Source organism: Triturus cristatus, chromosome 10 (assembly GCF_964204655.1).
Source record: "Triturus cristatus chromosome 10, aTriCri1.1, whole genome shotgun sequence".
Taxonomy (NCBI): domain Eukaryota; kingdom Metazoa; phylum Chordata; class Amphibia; order Caudata; family Salamandridae; genus Triturus; species Triturus cristatus.
In genome coordinates this window covers 178,621,527-178,646,794 of record NC_140593.1, presented here as the reverse complement: position 1 = coordinate 178,646,794, position 25,268 = coordinate 178,621,527, and the positions used below count along the sequence as shown (strand labels likewise).

Below are 25,268 nucleotides of genomic sequence, written 5' to 3'. Positions count from 1 at the left end.
GCAAGAAAACGCCAGTAACAAAATCGCGGGTGTTATTGCTGCCAGGGCGCTCATCCCTACAAGTTGTATTAAATCTGCAAGCAAAACTTCGCTGGATCTACCTTCATAGTACTGTCTTATCACTGGTTACTTAAAGGGGCAGACCCTACACCCTAGTCCTGTCCCCGTACATGTGAACAAGAACTTAAGTCAAATTAGCCAGAATGCCTGTAGTGTTTCCGCCTTATTCTGGTGCAAGGAAAGGTAACTGCACGACTCTGCAAAGGCCAGGCTATATTTACCTGTGAGCCCAATTGCCTCTAATATACAAACCAATCACCACAGGGAGCACAAAATTCCTTCCCGTCCACGCCGGTACAGCTATTGTGGTTATCCTGACGTTCCTGCCAGGCGCCGTTTAGAGCATATACTCCCGTGATGTCTTCGCAGTGCACCTCCCACGATCATGTAAGGGAAAAGAATAACCAGCTATTAATGCTTGGTGTACTTCCGCATTTATTAAACAAAATAAAATGCATTTGTTTTTCCTGCGACTGAGGAAGCTAGCCCTCATGATTACCCACATATAATATATACACCCAACCTTAACATTGGTGTTCTGATTAAGTGCAGCGTCTTAAACCCTGTTCTCCCAAAAGCTAACTTGCAGGTCTGGCTGTAACATCACCTATAATTAATTGTGTCCATGTAATCTTAAAATTTACTGATTGTAAAATATTTCCGACAGAGTTTAAGTGTATTACGCCGTTATGCATCCGTCTTGATGCATTAGATTTTCACTGCATCACTGTATGTAATGCCCTGCCTAATCCCAGGCTATGCCAGCATGTTAGCGAATCCAACATAATAAAATGCGAACTATAATTACAAGATTCATTGACATTGACCAACTGCGGGAGTACCAGTTTAGCAACTATGTTAATTTAAAGGGTATTGATTAAAAGCTTTTAGAGATGCATGGGAGCTGCCAACAAGGTCCCCAGCAGACACTGGCAATCCAGACAGATTGAAAGGAGCTATATTAGGAGTATGATAGGTAGGGCACATAAGCCCGGTGGCATTATGCGCCTGGTACATTATTAACGGTGGCCCCTTTATCTTACCGGCCCCATAACAACCTTATTACCAGTGTTGTGCATGCACTCTGCACATCCTGTCGGCCCCTGATGAAAGCCAAACCTCCGTCACACTGCCGCATGCACCACTGGTCCGCCCACCATTTGTACAGCTATCGCACCGTTATCTGAATCCCCCGTTGCAAACCAAACAATCAGCCTAACAATTGGTTGCAGGTTCTTATTTTTGTGGTTTTTTTTATTTTATTTTTTTATTATTATTAGTTAACCCTAAGTGTCAAAATTGCGCCCTTTAGAAAACTTTTTTTTTTTTTTTTTTTTTTTATATCGTTCCCACCTAGGCGAAGGCCGGAATCAAACCCCCTAACTGCCGCCACCATAGTCACAAGCCTACCCACAGTGCCCATGACTTTGCTTCCATATTCAAAACAAAAGGACTGTTATTTGTACTCCTACATGACAGCGTCAATTACCAAGCAATAACAACGGGTGCAAGCAATACATCCATATCCTGGCCGTGTACAAGATGAAAAGAGCAGGAATGCAAAGCCCCGCCCCTTCTACAAACGAGCAGGCCTTCGCATCCCGGGCAGCCCTGCAAGCCAAGCCTGCTCCCCGCCATGGCCCCAAGCGCCGTAAAGCACAATACGGAAGCAGGAAGCGTCCCCTACGCACTGGGGATAGTAATTGGATTGATTAGCAATCACGAGTCCCATGTAGACATGCACTGCTACGTATGACCCCCCCAAAAGGCTACACTTCCACCACATTTCTGGCAGCCTTTGTGAGGTTCACCCTAAGTAACAGCCACCATGCAGTCCACCCTGCCACGAACTGAAATGGACCCCCACAATGAGGACCTGTAACGCATGTTAAGGTCCCGCGAAAAACTGCACCCATGCCAACTGCTGCTGCGCATGATACCACCACCTGCCAGAAAAGTAGGTAAAACTGTCGCTCCAGGCTGGTATCGCGGTGCACCATAATGGACATGACACTTCAATGTCATACGTTTCGCCAAAGGAAGGGAAAACTAGCCCTTGGCAATCGAACAGTTAATAACCGCACATATGAAAAACAATGCGGTATGTGGATGGCTAGGCCACCTTATCCACGCACCTAGGCCACCCCACCCAGGCGTGTCACTTCTATCCCACACAGCCCAACAACTCATCATGCGGCGAAAAATGAGACAATTTCGTTTTTGTTTTTTTTTTCCATATATAGCTGATGAACTTCACGGTATCTCCCCCGCACCAGAGGAGCGAGTTTAAATTTATGAAACCACCGCACATCTTTAATTTTGCACGCATACTGAGCGCAACTCCCGTCCGGGCCAAATCCAAACACTGCCAATGTAAAAACATAGGTCGATGACATGATCTCTATTTGGCTCAGCTGCATTCAAAGAGTTGTGCGTTGCAACTCCATCTATGTGCCAGAAGTATACAGTTTGAAAATATGCGTAGGACCGACAATGAAAGGGTTAAAACAATGCCGTTTTTACACTGATGCAGTAATGGTAACTATTAGAGCTCTTTTCGTGTGGTGTACAGGCTGCAATGCGGCGCATACCAGAAACACCAGCTCCTCCCTTTACAGTGACTTTCCAGAACGAGAGAGGATAGACGCCCTCTGCATAACACGGCCGCCTCCCGCTGACTTGTGTGATGTACATTCGAGACGGGGGCATCCCCTGAGCACCGCACCACAAACCGTACCACCAAAGCGCATTACTGGCGAAGGCGACGCTCAATCATTGAAACCACCCAACCATATAGGGGCACGCCCTCAACAACACGGCAGCCTCAAAAAACATTTCGCTTCCCGCACCACAAAGCAGCCTCGGTACCTCCCTGATTAAACATTTAAATACATATAAAATACATAAAGGCAGTTGCAGGCATTAAAATCAAAAGAAAATGACATTAGAAAGAAAAATTAACTAAATGCAAATTCCCATAAGTGGAATCGAACCCTAGTACTTGGATTATGACTTGTGAATTACTTAACTGCTAACCTCCGTCATTTATGAACGCTACACCAAGGCCTCCTTGAACCCACCGCGCCACACTGCACCCTTTCAGACGCTCCTGCGGCTTCCCAGGGATCCAAGGAGACAAAGAGGACGAAATCCCTGGGACAACGCCTTAAATAACTTTGTGATTAGTTTCAGTTTCCTTTACGTGTAGGAGACGCCCCCCTCAATGATTTCATTTCTTCTACCAGCCCCCCGGAAGAGGAGGCTGGGCTCCGTGGCGCGACTAAGGGCGCCCCTCCCCTAGGCGTGGGGGGCGCCCACTCACAAGCAGATTGACCGCCTCCCTTCTCGGGCCTCAGGCCCTTCAGGTCGACGGATTCACATCAGTGCTGCAGAGCTCAAAGAGAGGGTCTTCTGGGCCATCTACAGCAGAGACCGGTAAACACCAGCATGGGGGACACAGGCTGGAGCTGACACTTGTAAGTGTTGTAGCAGCAGTTCCTCAATTGCTGTATGTTTCTTTTGGTATTTGGCCTCGTTTCTTTTGGCATTTGGCCTCGTGGCAAAATATACATGTTAGAGCAGCTGTTTTGATGTACCATTTGGGTTCCATGTCAGTATGCTAATATAGTAGCAGTGGGCTGCTTCAATATCTAGTGTATCGTAATTTGAGATTACCGTTTCCACATTTCAGGCCGGAGACAGCCAAAATATAGCAATTTTCGCTTTAAAAACCAGGAGTCTCCCGTCTCAATCAGATCTATTGAAATGTATGAATCATCTGAATTTATTTTCAGCATGGCTTTTCTGTCTTTGTTTACTTAATCAGTCAAGGATCATGAATGCAGCTCAAACATATTTTTAAAAACCTTCTTATAATTACAGTTAAAGTGTGTACAGATGAGTGTAAAAATACTGGCTTCTGGTGATAATGTTACTTTTTGTTGACTGTTTAAATAGATGTCATGACATGTGGATAATGTTACTGGAGAGTACTATGCTCAATGACTCATGAAGCCATGTACTACTCGTATAAAACGGTTGTTACAGTCCTATACCTAGAGCGTAAAAGAACTATGGTCATATTTAAGATGTTGCTTACAGCAGTGTCATTGAAGTCATTAAACATTCTAACGATCGCGACATGAGTAAACTGATTGTTCAAAGAGAGTCCTTTTGGATTCGGTATCTCAATACCTTGAGTCCTAAGGGTCTCAATGATAAAATTGAATTTGCATGCTTCCTGTAGACACTTCCGTTTGAATGCTTTTAAGGACAAAAAAAAGGGGGGGACACAGTAGTCCCTATCTCGCATTCGAGCACTCATATGTCTCTATCTTTCATTCACTCAAACTTTGGTACGTTCCACCACTCGTTTTTTCGTATATACGTGGGCTTTAAGCCACACACAGGACACTGGATCCTTCATTTTTTACACGCATATGCAAAATAGTTAGGATACATTACGTTATACTAGGAGATGAGTCAACATTACCACTTTACTGTCTCATATACACACTGGTACTCACTCATTCACACATTTATCATATTTCAAATGGGCGATGGTATTATTTGTTAGATATACTGTTAGAATCGTCATTTTTTAGATTGTAAATAGGCAGGACGCCCACAGAAAAGTTTCTATGGTTAGAGATATTGTCAGCATTTTTTGTCGATTTAATTTGTAAACAGGTAGTATGTTTGCCCTGTGAAAATTCATTTTTCGTGAAATTGTAAATAGGCAGGATGTGTTTCATTTATCATTCATCTTTTCAAATACTTTATTCCTCACAACATTTTTGTATGTACTTTTCATTCCGTTCTCATATTCTGTCCTCTTTCGTTTGCTGTTTGACTCGTCATCTATTGAATTCACTTCCCAACTTAATATGGCCGCCCCCGTCTCCTCTGTATATAAGCCCCTCTTCACTTTCGCACACTATTGCTTCCACTCGTGTACCCGTACTTCACTGGAATCCACGTGCGGATCTACTCGTTGCCCTATGAACCGATGGACTATTCTTGCAGATATCTTCAGTAACCTCCAGGTATCATAGCTGATTCTTTTATAAGTTTCCTAAAGCCTTTAATTTCTTTCCGGTTTAGCGCACATACCGTTGTGCTTAACCATCCGCATTCATTACCCGCAGGTTTCTGTCTGCTCCATTACATCGCTGTTCCTGCGCCATTGTTAACACAGTCATCAACTGTTTTGTATTGTCCGCTAGGGCTGATATAACTCTCGGTAAGCGCATTTAAGTTTATTTCATCACCCAAACAGTTTAGCGTTTTTTCATCACAGTTTTTTCATCACCCTTTTTTAGACCTTGTTAAGTCCTAGTCCTCATTTTCTTTAGATCGTGTCTCCCATTGTTTACAACTCCGGATAATCTCTAGAGATATTGGCTTTTTCAGGTATTTATTTGTTCTTCTGGTTTGGTGACGGTTTGATGCTTTTATATTGTTCACGTGTGACCGCCTTCATTTGCACATGGTGTCTTTCACTCCTTCGCTTTCATCTATGCCGCTCTCTTGCTGGGACCACACCTCCTCTTTGTCCACACTTATTAGCATTCTCACCAACTCGTTGGTGACACAATTCAGTGACTTTAATTCCCCATTTTTCCACCTTGTTTTAAGACCCGTGTGACGCCAGAATTGCCTTCCGTAAACTTTTGTTCTTTGTAATAACTTAGCATATGACTGATTGATGTTTCATTTCTAGATTACCCCTGAAGAAGGGCGAATACTGCGCCCGAAATGCATTGGGAAGATCAAGCTACATTATATGTACTATAGGATGTTGTATACATGAATTTTTGATCTTGTTTTGATCTTGGTAGAAGTGTGAAATAAATCAACACTCTGACAAGAAGAAATGATGACTTGTTATTTTCATTCATAAATAATCATTGATGGTTTGATGATGTACACAATTGACTGCCTTGTTAAATTGATAAATGATGCTTAACTTGTTCTTTACTCAGTTTTGAGTTTTATGAGTAGTGCAGTCCCTGTCTAGTGCATCTCGCTCTAGTCCCTTACGCTTTTGAATACAGGTGGTGGGTGGAACCACCTCAGGGTCAGCACACCAAGCCTTATTTAAGTTTGTGAACTATGTCTTAAATTTGGGATTACTATTAATATCTGAGTGCACACCAGCTGTTTCCTTTTTCCCCACATTTAGAAGTTGGCATTTCTGTGTGCTATGTGTCTGCCTACTTGATGTGGATTGCATGTCTGGCTTTTGAGCAACAGTAGCTGGTAAGGTTTGTGGGGCTCCAGGAGGGGCAGGGTGAGTCAGCGCTAGGCTTAATGGGACATCTGCATTTGGAGTAGTGGGAGAATAAGTTCCTGGTCCCTGAATAGGTCTATGCCTAGCCTGTACAATGCTGGCTCCTGTGGTGTGTCTGATGATGAGCCCCCACCTGACAAAGGGGAAAAGGTGCCTGGTAAACAAAGTGCTCCAAATCCCCCCCCTGAGCCGGTTTTTGCTGGTTCCCCCACGCCCTGTGCCAGGGCAGACAAAGCCAAGATGTCATATAAATATAGGGGCTGGGACCCCATGAAAGTGTTGTTCCTGTGCTTGGGGTGCTTGCTGCTGTTGGGCCTCAGGAGGAACCGCCACGAGGGACTGCCTCCCTGCTTGAGGGCCCTGTGTGCTGGCCTGCCTGGGCCCAGCTTTCCCTGGACTTTGAACTCCTAGCGCCTCGTGAGCGCTTTACTTTTTCTAAAGGGCGTTTTGCTGGTGTTGCTGGTAGGAGCTGGCATCTGCAGCGCTGTGCTGCATCGTGTGCGCCGAGGGGATCCCGGCGTGGGGATTCCCCTGCATTGCCTGATTAAGCAGGAGCCTACCCGGCATTCACCTTTAATTTTGCAGGTGCCCACCCCACATTGATGCTTGATTAACGAGCAGGTGCTCACCCCGCATTGCTGCCACCCGTTGGAGCCACCCAGATCTGAAGAAAGCGGGTGCCCACCCTGCAATGGTCCTTATTTAAAACGGGAGCCCACCCCGCATTGTTTGCTTTAGCGGGAGCCCACCCGCGTTTTGCTGCTGAGAATCACTACCGCGACCCGGGGAAGGCAGTGCGGCTGACCCGGAAGCCGGGCAAGCTGCCTGACTGTGGACGGAGCCAGGAGGCGGAGGCGGCGGCCTGTTGAACCGGGGCTCCCATGAGCTGTGGGAGCCCCATATGCCGCCTGGAGAAGAGGACAGCCGAGAGATGCTGCCGAGCCTTCTCCGTCCTTGGAGGAGACCAAAGGAGTCCCACAGAGAACCCCGGTGAGTGCCAGTTGCACCTGAGGAGTTCCTGAAGTTCGGTGGTGCCAAGTGATGGCACAAGGAGGGGCCCGGTGAACGGGGCTCACTAGGCACAGTGAGTGCCAGTGCTAATTTCGATTGGGGGCAATTTCCTCCACAAAGTCCTGGAATGGAGCTTCACAATTGCACGTTGGTAGTGCCAATTGGGGCACATTGTCAGTGCTCATTTTTGCCACAGCTGCCCCGCCTGACAGTGGGCAGCTGCAACGTTTGGTGGCACATTTTTTTTAGAGAGTCCCAGTGGGGCACTCCAGAGGCACCGTGAGTGCCAGCGCTGGTTTCCCACTGCTGTACTGTGAGAGCGCAGGCAGCTGCAACGAGGGGGCCATTTCTTCTAGGTGAGAAAGGGGTGAGTACACCCCATGTCCCAGCGCATTTGCGCACTTTGTGCTTGTTGCCGAGGCAGCCAGGGGGCTCTGTGAGAGGACCCCCTTAGCACCCTGACTTTCTGGATATAGGGCATTGGGGGCCCCAGCGAAAGGCCAGTTGGCCTGGGGGTCAGTTGAGTGATGGTAAAAGGGCGCAAGGCCCTAAGGTGATGTGAGCACCTTTTAGTAGTGTTACTGTGATGCGCTACTGAGTCCCTGTACAATATGTTTATGACCAATGTGATTTAGGCGTAATATGGTTTAAACCTAATGAGATGCATAATGTGTTTTATGTCTAATGTGATAATGATGAGGTCAATATTGTACCAGTACTTACTGGTTTTATATTTTGCTACTTGTGCTTTTCTAATGGTTCTGACCATGGCCCGATTGGCCCGGTCCTGTATATGATCCCCTGTAAATTGATGACCTAGTGCCAGTTGGCACAGTGCATATTGTGTGATTACTATTCTAATGTGTTTTGGATAATACAAAGACTATTTTTATATATAACCTTGTGTGGAGTTTCTTTTGTGGTGTGCCTAGTTTGTTGCTGCTGTGTGTGTGTTGCGCAAACGCTTTACACATTGCATCTGGGATAAGCCTGACTGCTCGTGCCAAGCTACCAAGTGGGTGAGCAGGGGTTATCTTCAGCGTATAACTCCCTTGCTCTGACTAGAGTGGTGGTTTCTGCCTGGCTTTGGCGCAAGCCTCAGCCAACCAGAAATCCCATTTCTAACAATACTTGACTATTTTTCCCAATACTTTACCATAGGGAGATCCTCCACTCATCCCCGGTAGCAGAGACCTCCATCTATGCGTGAACAGTTACTAGCAGTACATTTAAACTTGTAAATCTTATTCTAGCAGATACACCTCTAATTTTGAGGGGGTGAAGACTTATAAGTCTGTATCTAATAGCAAATTTACACTCGGAAATGTTGAATAGCCACATTTTACAAATGAGTAAATATACATGTATAGATTTATATTTGTGAATAGGCCTGACTGACTGGAGAATTGATTTTATGACATTACTTATCCACCTGAGCCAACATGTGTGATGCAGAGAATGACCTTTAGTAGCGTAATTCATAAACTAGATGGTGTATTAAAATATGACAGTGAGATGATGAGAAAAATCTATTGAAATAATAGATCGGAACAGTATTGTGTAAACATTCCCAAATATGAAGCTTCAAAGGGGGAATAGGACAGGCAGGGAATACCAGGTCCATCTAACCACCAGCCCCTCTGACTCAGCAAGTGGCAGGCTTAAGGCAGGCATTTTCAGATGGTAGGAAGAGGAGAGTTATGGAAATGAGCCATAATAGAGGTTGGTTTATGTAGTTCTCACTCCTCTGTTGAGATTTCAGCCATAATGAATTTTGGAAGAATAGTGCTTTCTGTGAGAAGAATATGCCACACTTTGGAGGAAGTGGTCATGCTTTGGGGTGTTGCCCTGCCCCTCATTGAAGGTACTGAATTTGTGGTTTTAAAGGCTTCAAGTTCTTGTCTCCTGAGTTAAGACTGCCTGCTCACAGCCAATCTACATAAGGATAAGTATGGGAATACTTTACTGAGACCTATTCTGAACCCTAGACTGTGTTAGAGGCTTTATATCCAGTGGTTGATGCATATTTATCACTACTAATAACCCACTTTCCAACAATAAACTAGAGGAGTTAGAAATAAATGAAGGGCTAATGATGACATAATGTGGAACAAGGTGAGGTGAGATGAGCTGAGCAACAGTCGGTCCAGGGCCAGGGAATTGTAAAGGAAGTTATTAATTGAGGCCAATGATATAGAAAATAGTGATAGTATTAAGGAGGAAGGTTTTCCTACGAGTTTTACCCAAGGACATGCTCACATCAGCTGGCTCTCCAATTGGTTATGACTATTGCTGGACTTGGCCCTTTTTGCAGGGTCATCCCAGAACCTTTTGCCTTTGTATTGTTTCTGACCTGTTTTGTTGGTTTTATGACTCTGGGCACTTTACCACTGCTGATCACTGCTAAAGTGCATATGCTCTCTGTGTAAATTGTGTTTATGTATTGGTGATTCCATGATTGGCATATTTGATTTACTTGTCAGACCCTAGTATAGTGTGCTGTGTGTGCCCATGGCCTGTAAATCAAATACCGCTAGTGGGCTGCAGCACTGATTGTGCCACCCACAGAAGCAGCCTGTAAAATGTTACTCTGGCCTGCCATTGCAGAGCCTGTGTGCAGTCTGGGACTGCCCTGTCGACTTGGCAAGTGCACACACCTGCCAGTCCCTAAACATTCCCTTTTCACCCGTAAGGTAGGCCAAATGTACCCCTGTGGGCAGGGTGCATTGTATGTGAAAGGTAGGACATGCCCTGATGTGTGTGGTATGTCCTGATAGTGAATTACTGCCAATTTTGTGTTTCACTATTGCAAGGCTACCTGTTCCCATATGACAGAATGGGGAGTTTGTTTATAACATCTTATAAACATAACTGGCCCTGGGAACAAGGTAGAAAAAGAAAGTGTTGTATGCCACAACTCAGAATGTTACAGTGCATCTTTTAGTGAGGGTGACTTTTTCATTCTGTGTTTGAAAATACCACTTTTAGAAAGTAGATATTTTCTTGCCTAACTATCCAGTGTGCGTCTGTTAGGTTTGTGTATTGCATGTCTGGCTTTTGGATTACAGGGGCTATAGAGGGGCTGTGGCTCCAGAAGTCTGATGAGTCAGGGCTGGGCTGAATGGACCTGAGCTGCATTTAGAGTAGGGGGAGGAGATTTCCTTTTCACCTGAATGGGCCTGGTCTGCCTTCAACAAGGCTGTCTCCACCTCCTGCCAGGAAGCTGCACCAGTGAGGACAAAACTGTTTTTGGCCAGGTACAGACACTCTCTACCTTCAGAGAACAAAGGATTGTTGTGTATAAAAAGAGGGGCCCAGACCCCAGACTTTTAGATCACTTCTGGGAAATCAAGCCGGAGAAGCTGAGGAGGAATACTGCCAGTGGGCTGTTTGCTGTCTGGGGTTGGCCTACAGTGGCTACATGCTGCCAAGGAAAGGAGAAAAGGACTTTTGCTGTTTGCTGTGTCCCCTGCTTGAGGATGATCTCAAAGGGCTTGAAACTGAGCTTGCCTCCTGTTCGGAAGTCTCAGGGACACAAAGACTTCACCACCAGCTCCCTTGAACTTCCTTGCTGGGAGTTCTGACCTGCAAAGAGGTGCCTGCTGTTGTTTTGGACTTCTAGAGACTGTTTTCTGCTGGAAGCTGGAAGAATCCACGCATCGTCCTGGATCATTGCATCGCATTGAGGTGCCAAGTTTGTCGCATCGTTGGGGAATGCAGTAAGAAACCGACGCATCACCTCCTCCGGAGCAAGGAACTGACGCATCACCTTCCCTGTGAGTAAGGAACCAACGCATCACCTTCCCTCAGGCCCGTTTTTTTTGTTTGCGTGACGCATCCCAGGTACTTTGTGTGAAAGGTGTCGCATCTGCAATTTGCTTTGAATTTAACTATTTCTACCATCTGAAAGTCATATTTTTATTACTGTATTGTGGAATTTTGTCATTTGGTCTTGTTTTGGTTTAGATAAAGATTACTTGTTTTTCTAAACTGGTGTGGTGTCCATTTGTAGTGCTTTCACTGTATTACTGTATGTGTTCACAAATGCTTTACACACTGCCTCTGGGATAAGCCTGTCCGCTCGTGCCAAGCTACCAAGGGGGTGAGCAGGGGTTATTTTTGAAGTGTATCTCACTTACCCTGACTAGAAGCAAGGGTCCCTATTTGGACAAAGGTACCTACCTCCGCCAACTAGAGACCCCCATTTCTAACAACTATATATTCCCCGATGTACCTATTAAACCTGATCAAAGAAAGAAGAGGCCAAGAACAGGTGCAAGAATCACTGTTGGAGTACTAGTACACAAGGAGCCTGATAAACTAGCCAAGTGCTCCTCAGGACACAGCAAAAGTAGCAGCCAGTTGTTGGAATTAGATTACTATTTTCTTGGATATACAAGTGTATGACCATGTAACTGCAAATACACCACCAACTGAAAATCTGTAAGAATGTGTTATATCAGAAGCCTTAAATGCATTGCACAGTTCTGACCTCCATATTGGCATTAATGGAGAAATCAGAGGAACACATTGTGTCTCATCTATTTTAACCACTATTCTCTCAACTCTGATTAATGCAAAGCCACAAAGTGCTGCAGCTATGAAGGTAGAAGGACCCTCAATAGTGACAGAATCAGTGAGGTTGTTAAAATGTGTAAAACTGCAAGCAGTGGGTTTGAAAAATAAGGGTAAGGAATCATTAATTATCAAAGTAGCTTAAAACGCTCCATTAAAATATGAAGGAATTACAATAACCACTAACGAAACAGGTAACAAAGAGTCTGGAGGAATGGGTGTGGACGATCCAAGTGCACTTCACCTTCACACACTTTGTCTCATGTTGACATCAGATCAGTGCTTCTCTGATAATTGTTCCACCCCCTAGGTATTCACATGATCTGTGAGATGCTGCCACATTGCCGCCTTCTCAGTGGATTGAATAGTTTGCTACAGCACCCATCCTCATTCTGTACAACCAAGTTTGCCTCCTTTTCTATCAAGTTTTTTCTTACTTTGATGCATCCTATTCACAAAGGTGTTGAGTTAAGGACGTGCAGCAGCAAAGTAAGAGACAAAGTATGCATTACATCTCATGCATATGTAATAGTATAATATTGTTTAGATATGCCTTGTTGTCAAGAACATGAGGCCAGTCATGATTTTATTTTTCCCATTGTGAGGGGCTAGGGCGGGAAGTGAAGAAAACAAATGAGAGTAAAAGAAAGGTTGAGACAGACAAAAAGAGAGAAACAGATTATGTTCAGAAATTAATTTTACAATAGCAATTTACAAGGAATGAGCATTGAATGAATAAGATGAAATTAGAGAAGATGCATCCAAAAAGCGTGAGAACCTATTGAGAGTCCGTTAATATGTAGGCAACAGGTGGAAGACTTGCAGACGTCCCACCCACTTGCAATCCCTCAGGCCACATTCACAATTATTGTTTTTTTGCCTGCTGTGCATATGCAAATTAATTTTGGCACTGCCAGACCACATTATGTCTGAAAGGAACCATAAGCAAACATAGGCCAGTTTGAGGCTGGTTGTGTTTCATCAGTGAAGTGCTCAGAGCACTTAAGACGTTACATACAGCAGCAAAATCGGATAGGAGTAACGTTTCCAAAAGTCTCAGCCATGGCCAAATGTTTGGGCAATATTTCAGGGTATAATTTTTTGCTCACTGCTTCACTCCAGATGGGGAGCACCCATATGCAAATCAGTCACAGTCCTTTTACAATAAGAATGGCCCAGTCACTACCCCAAATAGAAATACAATCACGCCAAACCCGGGGGCAATTACCACAATAGTGGTACCTTGCTGCACTGCCCTGCATCACAGGGAAAGGGCAGAAATGCACTGTATTTACCCATTATTGTGCATTCCTGACCTTCCTTCCTGTGCATGCTCAATTTCAGTAGTCTAGCACCAACACAGGCACCCCTGCACATGGTGAAAGGATGCCTGTGTTGTAGGCAGAATTTATTTTGTGCAGGAAGGGACATTTTTCTGCACAAAAACAATCCATAGAGGCGTTTTCCTCTTTCTATGTGTAGTGCAGAATGCAACACACATAGAAATAGGAAAAAACAAGAAGAAATAAAAATATTTCTCCTCATTATGCCTCACCTGGGGAGGTGTATCTTTTTGACGCATTCACGGGTGCACAAGGTTTAGTAAATCAGGGAATGCATCAAAAACTACGGGATTTGAGTGGGAACACCCACCGCAACTTCCATGGAAGGCCTTCTTTGCGCAGAGTAAGGCAATGCAGTGATTTGCGCTGCGTTGCCTTGCTCCAGATTTATGAAGTCATTCAAAGCCTTGCAATGTGGCTTTGCATGGTTACGATAATCTGATTTAGAGGTTTGCATCACTCATGTAACACTTTGTGTGGTGCAAACACGCCACAAGCATCTTATAAATAAGCCCCCAGTGTCATTGTTTTCGGTCTATATCAGAGGGATGCTATAAGAGAGTGTCCTATTGCACAGCGTACACAGTATACCCGTTGCACTGAGGGAGCCACACAAGTCCTGTTTATTAAAGGTGGAAGACTTACAAAAGTCTCAGCTACTAGCGCGTTTTCAACCTCCTCAGGACACGAGAGGCATTCGAGTACTCCCTGCTTGTGGTTTTGAGGAGGGCAGGTGAGGCTGTCAAATTGTAAGGCAGTACCAGCATTCAAAAGATTCTTCTCGCTTCTAAATAATAAAGATTTACTATAAATATAAAATGAATAGCTTTAATAATCTAGAATAAAAAAATACAATTAAAATATATATATATATATGTTAAAAACATTTTTAAAAAAATATGTAGTTAAAATATAAACCTATTTAACATACATTTAAAACTTCTGCTCCTCAGACTCTCCCCCTCCCCCTGCCCCCAGTCTCACACGCTGGAAATTATTTCATTGCTGTCAGGTCCGATATTCAAAAGGGGGGCTGGGCATTGACAATATACTTCCCTGTCAGCCATACCCTTCTCACTGTGCAAATGACTTAAGATGTTTTATGCTTAGTGCACCATGAGCATGTATCAGGGCAGGATTATTTATGCAGAACAGTTTGCACTGCTCTCTGCGACATCAAGCCCCCTCATTCCGCCACGAGCTGAGTGCTCGATTGTTGCAGAGGAGGGCAGACATCTTTGCTGCTTCACTCACTTTCGGTTCCCGGGAGGAGGGGCCAGGACAACAGTAGCGCTCTAGTGATTATTGCCACGACCACTGCTTAACAAGTATGGAGACAGAGACGTGGACAGAGAGGGAGCTGTCCTGATTAACAGCTCTCATGCACTGGTCCTACTCACCGGTGGGCTATTTTAATTGCCTAATTATTTTAGACTGTTTGCAGCTACTCTTATACTAGTTAACCTTCGCGGCTATTTTAATTAAATCTGCTTTTAGTTACTTTTTTAATATCGCAGTGCATTTGATCTCAGCACTCACCAGAGTCCTGTTGTGGGGGTGACTTAAAGCGCTGCCCTCTCGTTCCGCCATGAGCAGAGTGCTCGATTGTTGCAGAGGGGGCAGACATCTTTGCCGGCTTCACCCACTTTCGGTTGCCAGGAGGAGGGGCCAGGACAACAGTAGCGGACTAGTGGTTCTTGCCACGACCACTACTTAACACAAATGGGAACGATGACATGCCAAAGGCGCGCCAAAGTTAAGCCCGTCTGCGCCCGTCCACGGCCGGTCGGGGCCAGGGGCCAGCCACTATGTCCGTTTAATTAAATATTCCTCATCGGAACTTCGTTCTCTGGCACCCAAGGCCAACCTGAGGATCGAGCCTATAACCAAACACAAGTTAGAACGTTATGGTCTTTTAAATCTCGGTCCTGTCACACCACCGGTTATCCCAGCGCATCCAACCCCCCTCCAATCCCGCACAACCACGCTACTACAAGGATAAAGACTTCAGAACTTTAAGAGTTAAACATAGTTTTTCTCAACACATGCTCCATGGTCAAGCACCAGCTAGAAAATGTTAACCTCTTAGACACTGAAGCCCCAGATGTACTATTAATCACAGAAACTTGGCTAACTGTGGAATCCACGCCTGACATATTAGCTGTGCTACCAAGCAACTACCATTTGATGCAGGTTAACAGACCTCCAGGGAAAAGAGGATGGGGGAGAGCGGCAGTTATCAAAAAAGATCTCTTGGTCACCTCCTTTGCCCCATTAGAAGTGGCTTCAGTGGATAGCCTCACCCTAAAATGAATTTTTCCAAAATCCACGCTGGTGTGCATACTGATCTACAGACCTCCCCCTTCAATCGGGTAATTCATCACTGAATTGGCTAATTACAAGACCCCTTTAACCATAGATTATGATAAAATTCTGTTAATTGGAGATCTGAATTGCTGGTCCACCGAGGAAGGGTGGAGTCAGGGATCTAAGAGCTCACAGACCTGTTAAATAACTTGAATTTAGAAGGACATATTACTGAACCCACACACATGAAAGGGCATGCATTAGACCAACTATGGACTTCTTCTAACTTCTTGGTCCATAACTTAACTGTTAAACCATGCATGTGGTCAGACCACCAACTAATACACTTTACATTAAGTGGTCTTTGCCTAGTTAAATCCTTGACCGGCCCGAAAATACTGACTAGGAACTGGAACCGCGTTCGCTTGCCTGAGTTCCTTAACACCCTGAAATCCAAACTTCCGCCTAGAACAAATAATAATGTTGACGAGTTGGAGATTGCTGTCTCCAACTGGCAATCAAATGCAAGTTTGATTCACGCCCGCTACAAAGGAAAGAGAGAGGTATGAGGTGGCACAAAGCCTCTAAATGGTTTACTATAGAATTAAAATCAGTAAAACTTAAAACCCGCCAGGTGGAACGGAAATGGCGGAGAAGCTATTCTCCTGCAGAAAGGAAAATGTACAAAATTGCTCTAACTGATTACAAAGTTGCCATCGTGGAGGCAAAAAAATCCTTCCACACAAACAGGGTTCTTAGCTCTGAAAATAAATCCAAAGACATCTTCAAGATAGTCAGAGAACTTTCCAATGCCTACCGCGTCACACTGGCCATTACTCCCTCCCAAGCCTTATGTGACGATCTGAATGCTTTCTTCATTGACAAAATTAAGGTTATCCAGAACTCCATCTCTCCTAGCTCTCATTATTGGAAATCATATCAGCAATTTACTAACTCAACAACGATGTCTAGATTTCAAAACACTACCACAGATCGGCTCACAGAATTAAGAAGCAAGATACAATCTGGCTTCCCTAAAGACCCCTGTCCCTCCAAGATACAAAAAGACATTCTTGCATAATTCCCAGATAACTTTCTCTCACTGCTCAACCTCTCCCTGGAGCAAGGGGTGGTCCCACGTGCTTTCAAAGAGGCAGTGCTAGTCCCGCTTCAAAATAAAGCCAGAGTAGATCCTAACCTACTGAGTAATTACAGACACATATCGCTCCTCCCATATCCAGCAAAAGTGATTATAGCACACGTAGCAAAACTCCTTTGCCCATTCATCGAAGAGACTAATTTCTGGGACTCCCACCAGGCAGGTTTCAGACCGTCACACTCAACTGAATCAGTCATCTTAGGCGTAATGGATGACTTGAAGGAGGGAGTCGACAGAGGGTGCACGCAGGCATTGGTACTGCTCGACCTGTCCGCTGGATTCGATACCATGGATCACACCATATTAGCCGACAGAATGGCAGCGGCAGGCCTGAGAGGCACAGCCCTGGATTGGATGATTTCATTCTTAGGGGACCGCACCCAGTCTGTTAGACTGGCACCCTTTAATTCAGCCAGGGTCAATACCACTTGTGGTGTACCTCAGGGCTCATCCCTCTCCCCCCACCTGTTCAACATTTATACCTGCCCCCTGATTCATGCCCTCCAAAGCAGGGGAGTGAAGGTATATAACAATGCATATGATATGCAGCTGATATTCCCAATTGTTGAGACGGAGGAATCTAAGGCCTTCTTCCAAAATACCATGCTTTTCATTAAAGACTCGATGAGTCACAACTATCTTAAATTAAACTCTAACAAAACAGAGATAGTCATTTCTAATAACAGACTCCATCATTAGATGCCAGGACACTGGCAGCTGCATTAGGAATCCCACCTACCCCTAAGAACTCAGTCAAAAGTCTGGGAACAAAATTAATGCCAACTTATCAATGCATGAACAGATTAGTCTGGTCACTTCCTTGTGGGTCTACCATCTAAGGACTTTCAAGAAAATCAGGAGATCTATTACGAGGTAGGCAAGCATGGTAATCATGCTGGCCTTAAATATGTCCAGGCTGGATTACGCCAATGCTATCTACTTGGGCCTCCCTTCCAATCAAACCCATAGATTGCAGCTGATCCAGAATCAGGCGCCTAGGTTAGTCTTTCAGCAACCGAGACACTGTCATACTAATCCATTAATGAAGCAGCTTCACTGGCTTCCTGTGACCCAGCGGTCCATGCTTAAAAGAGGCTGCATGATCTTCAATGCACTCCACAAGACGGGCCCCAAATTAATCTCCATTAAGATTTCACAGTACCTTCCCAAACGGAATCTCAGGTCAGCCTCTATGAATATGCTGACTATCCCCAGATTTAAGCGTAAGAGAATGGGTGGCTCACGCTTCTCTGTACTCGGCCCAATACTCTGGAATTCCCTACCGTCTGGGTACATCAGTTTCAGAAAGAAACTGAAAGCTTGGCCGTTCACCCAAGCCTACTGTTAGAGTATACTTCAGGACGGTTCTCCTATCTCCGATAGCGCCAGGAGACCTTTCGGTGAACAAGCGCTTAATAAATCCCCCAAACATAAACATAAACATAATTTAGAAACTAGACTTGCATTTTGTATACTCTGCATTAGCATCATCATGAAAAGAGCATTCCAGCGGCAAATTCCTAATTTTCAACCGGTTTCCCTTTCTCTAGAATTAGCTGCATTTATTGCTTTCATTCTCCAAACATAAATCCTTCTGTTAAGTATGTATAATGCCAGCATTCTGGTGGGATTAAAAAGATTCTATTATGCCTGCCTGTGCGTGAGATCTGAAGTAGTGTCACTAGATTAACCTTACTTATTCTAGTCGAGATAGCTCTTCAGCTATTTGGTAAATACACTGACTAAATGTCATTTCCTTACAACAAAGGATGTGTGATCAGCTTCCAGATATTAATATAAGCTTCTAAACACAAACGAAGACACCGCACTTTAGCTGCTCTCACAGCCAGTGTTGTGCTTTCCTTTTCTACCACTGTCTGCAGCATAAAAGATTCGGTTGCTCAATTATTCATGACATACATTTAGGAATAAACGGTCACTGTGCTGTGCTAAAACTTCAGTAGTGAATGAGATATCACTCCCAGAACAATAGTGAGAGAGGACTCTCGAGTTGTCGTTTCCTGTAAATTGTTTTTTTTATGTTGAAACAATGAAGAGGCGCAGGCCCTAATCAATAATGAAGTCCTACTCTCATTTTATAAAGATCTTCCTCACCTCCCAGTGACTTTTGCAAAAGTATGATTGTTAGTTACTCTTAATTATTTTTTGCTATGATCGTAACATGTGTATAATGTCCTTTGTACGGATCATTTTCACACTAGATAGCATTTTTGAAAGCTGAAGCGGGCATTATCGTGACGTAATTGCCCGCCGTAATATTTAAGGGTTCCTTCACGCCCCATGAGCGTTAGGGGAAATTGTATTTAAAATTATTTTCGCTAGAGTCTTCAATACTTCTCTGATTATTTGCTGCAAATAGTATTTTCTTTTAGTCCTACTTTTCCTTCTCCCAGTACAGATGGAGCACGCACTTGAACAGACATAATACACGACATGATACTGAAATGAAATGAATTTGGAATTACACCTTGCACATAATACACGTTGACCCACGAGAGAGAGAGAAGTGTATTAGAAGCATCAACAAAGCGCGTTTTCAAAACGTAATAACGTAAAATAGAGACGCCTATGCAAATTTACACAAATACATATAAAATGGGCAATATTTGATGTTATATGTGAAGTGGCCTAGTGTAATTAAATGCTTTCCTTTGTTGAAATACCACTTAGAAAAATAGATACATAGGGCCATATGTAGGTAGCCTAATACCGGTCGGTAACGGCCGATTTTCGGTAAAAATCCCGTTACCGACCGGTATTCAGGCTTTTGGTATGTAGGGGGGACATTTCAGGATTCGGTAATTTTACCGATTCGGTAAATACCGAATCCTGAAATGAGATGTAGGGGGAGTGTGTGGGTGTTGTTTGGATTCGTTATTTACCACCAACTGAAAGTTGGTGGTAAATGACGAATGTCTTAGAAAAAGCATTTTTTGGCACTTAGAAGTGTGCAATGTGGCAGACATACATGCCCTTAGGGCATGTATGTGTGCCACATGTGCACACATGCAGGAATCAGGGGTGCAACAGGGTGTCACTGTGACACCCTGCCACCCTTGATTGTGCTCCCCCATTACCGAATCGGTATTTACCGATTCGGTAATGGTAACTGGCTTCCCATTGATTCCTATGGGCCTCCTGGTCCATAGGAATCAATGGGAAGCCAGTTACCATTACCGAATTGGTACATACCGATTCTTAATTACCGACCAATTCCGAATCAGTAATTTTTACCGACTGATTACCTACATAGCATTTACCACTTCATAAATACCGAATCAGTAAAATTCGGTATTTATGAAGTGGTAAATGTTAGGCTACCTACATAAGGCCCGTAGTCTTATAGCAATAAGATATTAGCCTGACATTTGGTAGACTGATATTAGAGATGTTATAGTTTATGAAAATGTAGAAATGCTTTTTGAAACATTTATCTAGAAAAACGAGCATTTATAAAAAATGGCGACATGTGCAGTAATAGGGTATTCCTAACGTTAACTAATTCCATTTAATAATGATTCGTGAACATGTATATATTTCCTTATGCTTTTCTTATGATTTATTTAATTTAATGATGTTTTAACACTTAGGGGCCGATTCCGATCTCGCTCGGAAGAACTCCGAACGCGATCCGGCCGAAAAAAGTACGAGCCATACGCGTGTTTTCCGTCCGACTCGTACAGCTGTATGAGTGAGCAAGTACGATGCGAGCAACACAAAATTCACCGACCGAATCGTTTCCGGCTCCGTACGTCTCATCCATAAGCAAACCGTGCTGTGCAATCGAGGCGATTTACAACTGAGCCAGTACGATGCATGATTTGGACAGCCGGATCGAGTCGGAGCCTCCGACACGTACACGCTCTGGGAAGTCGTCTTCAGGGGTCCGCGCCGGACCCCCCTTCACCCGTAGCCTTACGAGTCAATCACTGGAGGGGAACCAAGGGGCCCCCCTACACATGCATGTATGGTTCGGATGGCACCAATGCGTACACACTACAGGGGGAGCCCTTGTTCGCAACGTACCCATTCAGTCAATGGCAGCCCGTGTATGCGCCATACGCCTGGCTCCCATTGACTTCAATGGGAGTCCGTGCGAGCCGAGTCCGTCAGCATACGGCTGCATCGTACTCACTCGGTCGGACTTCAGGGGCACGGCTCGGTCGGAAAGGATCCGACTCGGACGGAGGGCTTTCCCAACGAGATCGGAATCGGCCCCTAATTGTATGAAAATGTGTTAAGTTATCTTAAAGTCCTTATTGAAATTGGTTTCTCTAATGCTGACTTTTCCCCTGATCAAATACAATAGTTTAATTTGTATTTGTAAGCTGTGGCATTTCTTGTACCACACATGGACAGTCTTGTACCCTTCCATTAAACTGTTCTCATGGGAAAGGATGGGCAAAGACTGATAGTTCTACAAGCTGCAATTATGTTTCTTTCCCCTGTCGATAATTGCTGTGGACTCATAAAGTTGTTGTTTTTCATGGCAAGCATGGGAAACCATCCTGATGATGTGACTAGTTAGGCGACTTAATGCACATTGTGAACACATGATGATCTTTCGATGGTAGAGTGATGTTACGCCAATGGACTTTTGGAAAATATTTATAAAAGAAGAAAGCCCAAAAGAGGGGCAACACCATATTTCCCTTCCTTCATGAGATGCTGGCGCTTTGCTGTTCTCATTGATTTTTGGGTATCACAAACCATCCTCTTTGTTTTTTGAATAGTTGTGATGCTACAATCAGTAACTTACGTACCGAGACTTTTCTAGCCGAACCAAATTTCCCTTTTGTTTTAAGCTCTATGCTGATGGGCTCACCCTTAATGGACTTTAAATTTTTACTTTCCCTTTGCCTAGTAGAATTTAAACTGTTAGACTGACAAACTAACCTTTAGCCTTATAGGCTAGTGGGTTTTTGTAACTTAGTAATAATAATAACTATACTCTAAGATTTGCCTAAATGTTGGGCATTCCAATGCAAATTGTGATATTTTTGACTTAAATTCTGAAGCAATTGCTTTGTGCAATGGACTTTGATGCTTTAATACAATAACCAAATCAATCGAAATCTGACTGAGTCTATTATTGAATCCAATTGATTGTATCTTTCAAACTGGGCAATTAGAGTTGATGATTTAATGTGGGGATGTTTAATGAATGTTGGCTGTAAATTAATGGTTCTCATTGAGCAGATAACTGTTGTGTCTGAGAGCCCTAATTTTCACCCATACTATCGGTGGAACAAGATTTATCAGAGGACCATTGCCTCTGTGGTAGATGGATATTGAAGAAAGTGTTACTCTAATTGTAGAGGGCCCAGTTAAGATAAAAAGATGAGGGAGGGTAAAAATACAAATACCTGCGCGGTTCAGCATGCTAAGAAATCTGGTAGTTCTGCTTAGTGAAGTGAGATTTTAGGGTACCAAAAATACTTCTGCCCGAGTTTAAAGAGTCCAAGAATTTTTGGTTTAGCAACAGGAAGGATTGATAAAGTGCTGATGGAGTATTGCTCTGGATAAATTCAACATGTAGCAGCAGTGTTAGATTTGGGGGTCTCTAGTTGGCATAGGTAGGTACCTGTGACAAACAGGGACCCTTGAGTCTAGTCAGGGTAAAGGGGTACACTCCTAAAATAACCCCTGCTCACCCCCTTGGTAGCTTGGCACGAGCAGACAGGCTTATCTCAGAGGCAGTGTGTAAAGCATTTGTGAACACATTCAGTAATGAAGTGACAACACTACAGATGGACACCACACAAGTTTTATATCAAAAATAATTATTCTTTATATAGATTTAACCCAAGACCATACACGACAAAAATCCACAATACTGTTACTTTAAAATGGTAGAATTTAGATTTGTTCTCTTAAGATGATAAATGCGACACTCAGAGTTCAATGTACCTCAGGTGTGACACGCAGGGCAACAAAAGTGTTGCAAAGACAGTGATCGCGTTGAAGATCCGGTGCAAATAAACAAAGATGGTGCTTTCTTCTTGATGCGACATGCTTCCCGGAGATGCGGCGGCGCCTCATGCAACGTCGATCCTCTTCTCCGGTGATGCGAGATGATTCCTCACGATGTGAGCAGCGACAGGCCCTGTGACATGCTTCCCAGTGATGCGGCGGCATCTGCGGCGACATTGATCCTCTCCCCTGGCGATGCGAGTTGCTTCCACAAAGATGCGAGCCGCGACAGGCCCTGCGACACTCTTCCCGGTGGTGCGGCGGCAACTGCGGCGTCGTTGATCCTCTTCTCCGGCGATGAGCTACGACAGGCCCAGCGACACGCTTTCCAGGGATGCGGCGGCGTCTGCGGCGACGTCGATCCTCTCTCCTGGCAATGCGTGGTGCTTCGGTGGACTTACATTGACTCAACGATTCTTCTGCGACCCGCTTCCCGGAGATGCGGCAGCATCTGCGGCGACGTCGATATTCTACTCCGGCGATGCAAGGCGCTTCGTGTTGTGAAGCAGCAGCGGCAGTTCGGTGACACGCTTCTGGTTCTTGAGTCGCGCTTCCAGCTCCTTGCGACACGCAAGTCCGCAAAGATTCCAGCACAGCTGCAGGCACTTCAAGATAACTCTTGGGGAGCTGGTGGGTGAAGTCTGTTGTCCCTGAGACTTCAGCAGGAGGCAAGTTCTTTTCCAAGCCCTTGGAGATCCTTCACAAGTTGAATGAAAATGCACACAAAGTCCTTTCTACTTTCTTTAGAAGTCAGGCAACCACTGCAGGCCAATCCCCCAAGCAGCACTTCAGCTTAGGGATAGTCTCTCCTCAGTTTCTTCTGCTTCTACTCCTCAGGAAAGGTTTCTTCTTGTACCCAAAGTGATCTAAAGTTCTTGGGTTTGGGTCCCAATATTTATACCAAGTTTCTCTTTGTTCTCCGAAGGCAGAGAGGCCTTTGCCTAGTCCAAACCAGTTCTGGTCAGTCCTGGAGCACTTTGTTTACCTGACTCCTTCTTTCCTTTCAGAGTGCAGGGCAGAGACATCAGACGTACCACAGGAGGTGGAGCCAGCATTGTAGGCACAGCCCTATTCATGTCCCAGGTGCAACTCCTCCCACCCATCTAGATGCAGATCTCTGTATTCAGCCATGTGCTGACTCACCCTGTCTCCTGCAATCCCCCAGCCCCTGTCACTCAAAAGCCAGACAAGGAATACACAGCCTAGCAGAGGCAGGTTTGGATGGTTAGACAAGAAAATACCTACTTTCTAAAAGTGGTATTTTCAAACACAGAATATTAAAACCAACTTCACTAAAAGATGTATTTTATCATTCTGAGTTCAGGCATATTAAATTCGAATTTCTACCATGTTCCCTGAGTCAGTTAGGATTATAAGATGTAATAATCAAACTGCCCATTCTCGCCTATAGAGAACAGGTAGCCTTGCAATAGTGGAAAACGAAAATGGCTGTAATTCACTATTAGAGCATGCCACACACACCAGGGCATGTTCTACCTTATACTTACAATGCACCCTGCCCTTGGGCCTACCATAGGGGTGTCTGATATGAAGAAAAGGGAAGGTTTAAGGACTGGCAAGTGGGTGCACTTGCCCAGTCAGCATGACAGTACCAGACTGCACGCAGGCTCTGCAATGGCAGGCCTTAGACACACTTTTACAGGCTGCTTCTGTGGGTGGCACAACCAGTGCTGCAAGCCCACCAGCAGTATTTGGATTATCAGCCCTGGGCACTCCTGGTGCACTGTACTAGGGCCTGACAGGTAAGCCAAACCAACCAATCATGAAATCACTGATTCATACATTAATTTACAATAGGGAGCACTTGCACTGTGGCACTGGACAGCAGTGGCACAGTGCCCAAAGCATCTAACACCAGCAAAAACACACGAGGCAACAGCAAAAATGGAAGGGAGACCCACGCCAAGGTGACAGGTCTAACAAGCAGCAACAGGAGTCTGAGTATTAACAGAGATGCACGTTGCTATTGCTTTGCCTAAGATTGCAGTTTTTGAAATGGCTGTGTGTTGTGGAGCAGAATTAAGTGGTTAAAGTCCACCTGGTTAAAGTCCATTTATGATTGTGGCACGTTGTGCAAAGTTGAAGTTGTAAACAGGTCCGTCCTGGCCTAGGATCTTGAGATATTTGCCTAAGGGTGGTCTCAGTGTAGGAGACACTGAGTAAGTTGCTGCTTGTGTTGTTGATCATGAGGCATCATTGACAACACCTTGGTAAGGGATCTCTTGTATGTTAATGGTAAACAATTGGTATGGTTGATCACCAGTGCACAGGGAATAACTATATCAATTAAGGGTGAAGTTCCGCTGGTCACGATTTCATCACCGTAAATGATCAGAGCAAAGTTTCAGTTACCTTGTGAGAGTGGATGACCTTTAGTGGAGCAGACAGTTTTATTTGTTGTTCGCATTGTATTGTAATTTTGCCTTGAGTAAACATGCAAAGAGAGAATTGTGAAGGAGGGTCAGCTACTGCGAGGAGCAAGATTGACGTCACAGTGTGCCGTGCT

At 44.5% G+C, this 25,268-nt stretch overlaps 1 long non-coding RNA gene across 1 annotated transcript in view; it reads left to right on the top strand.

Moving 5' to 3' along the window:
* The first annotated feature begins 3,398 nt into the window (after window positions 1-3,398).
* The window catches only part of LOC146789177 (uncharacterized), a 42,785-nt gene continuing 20,915 nt past the window's right edge, over window positions 3,399-25,268 (top strand). Inside the window, exon 1 of the long non-coding RNA XR_014969764.1 lies at window positions 3,399-3,536. This is a non-coding gene — a long non-coding RNA (uncharacterized LOC146789177). The remainder of the gene's footprint in view (window positions 3,537-25,268) is intronic.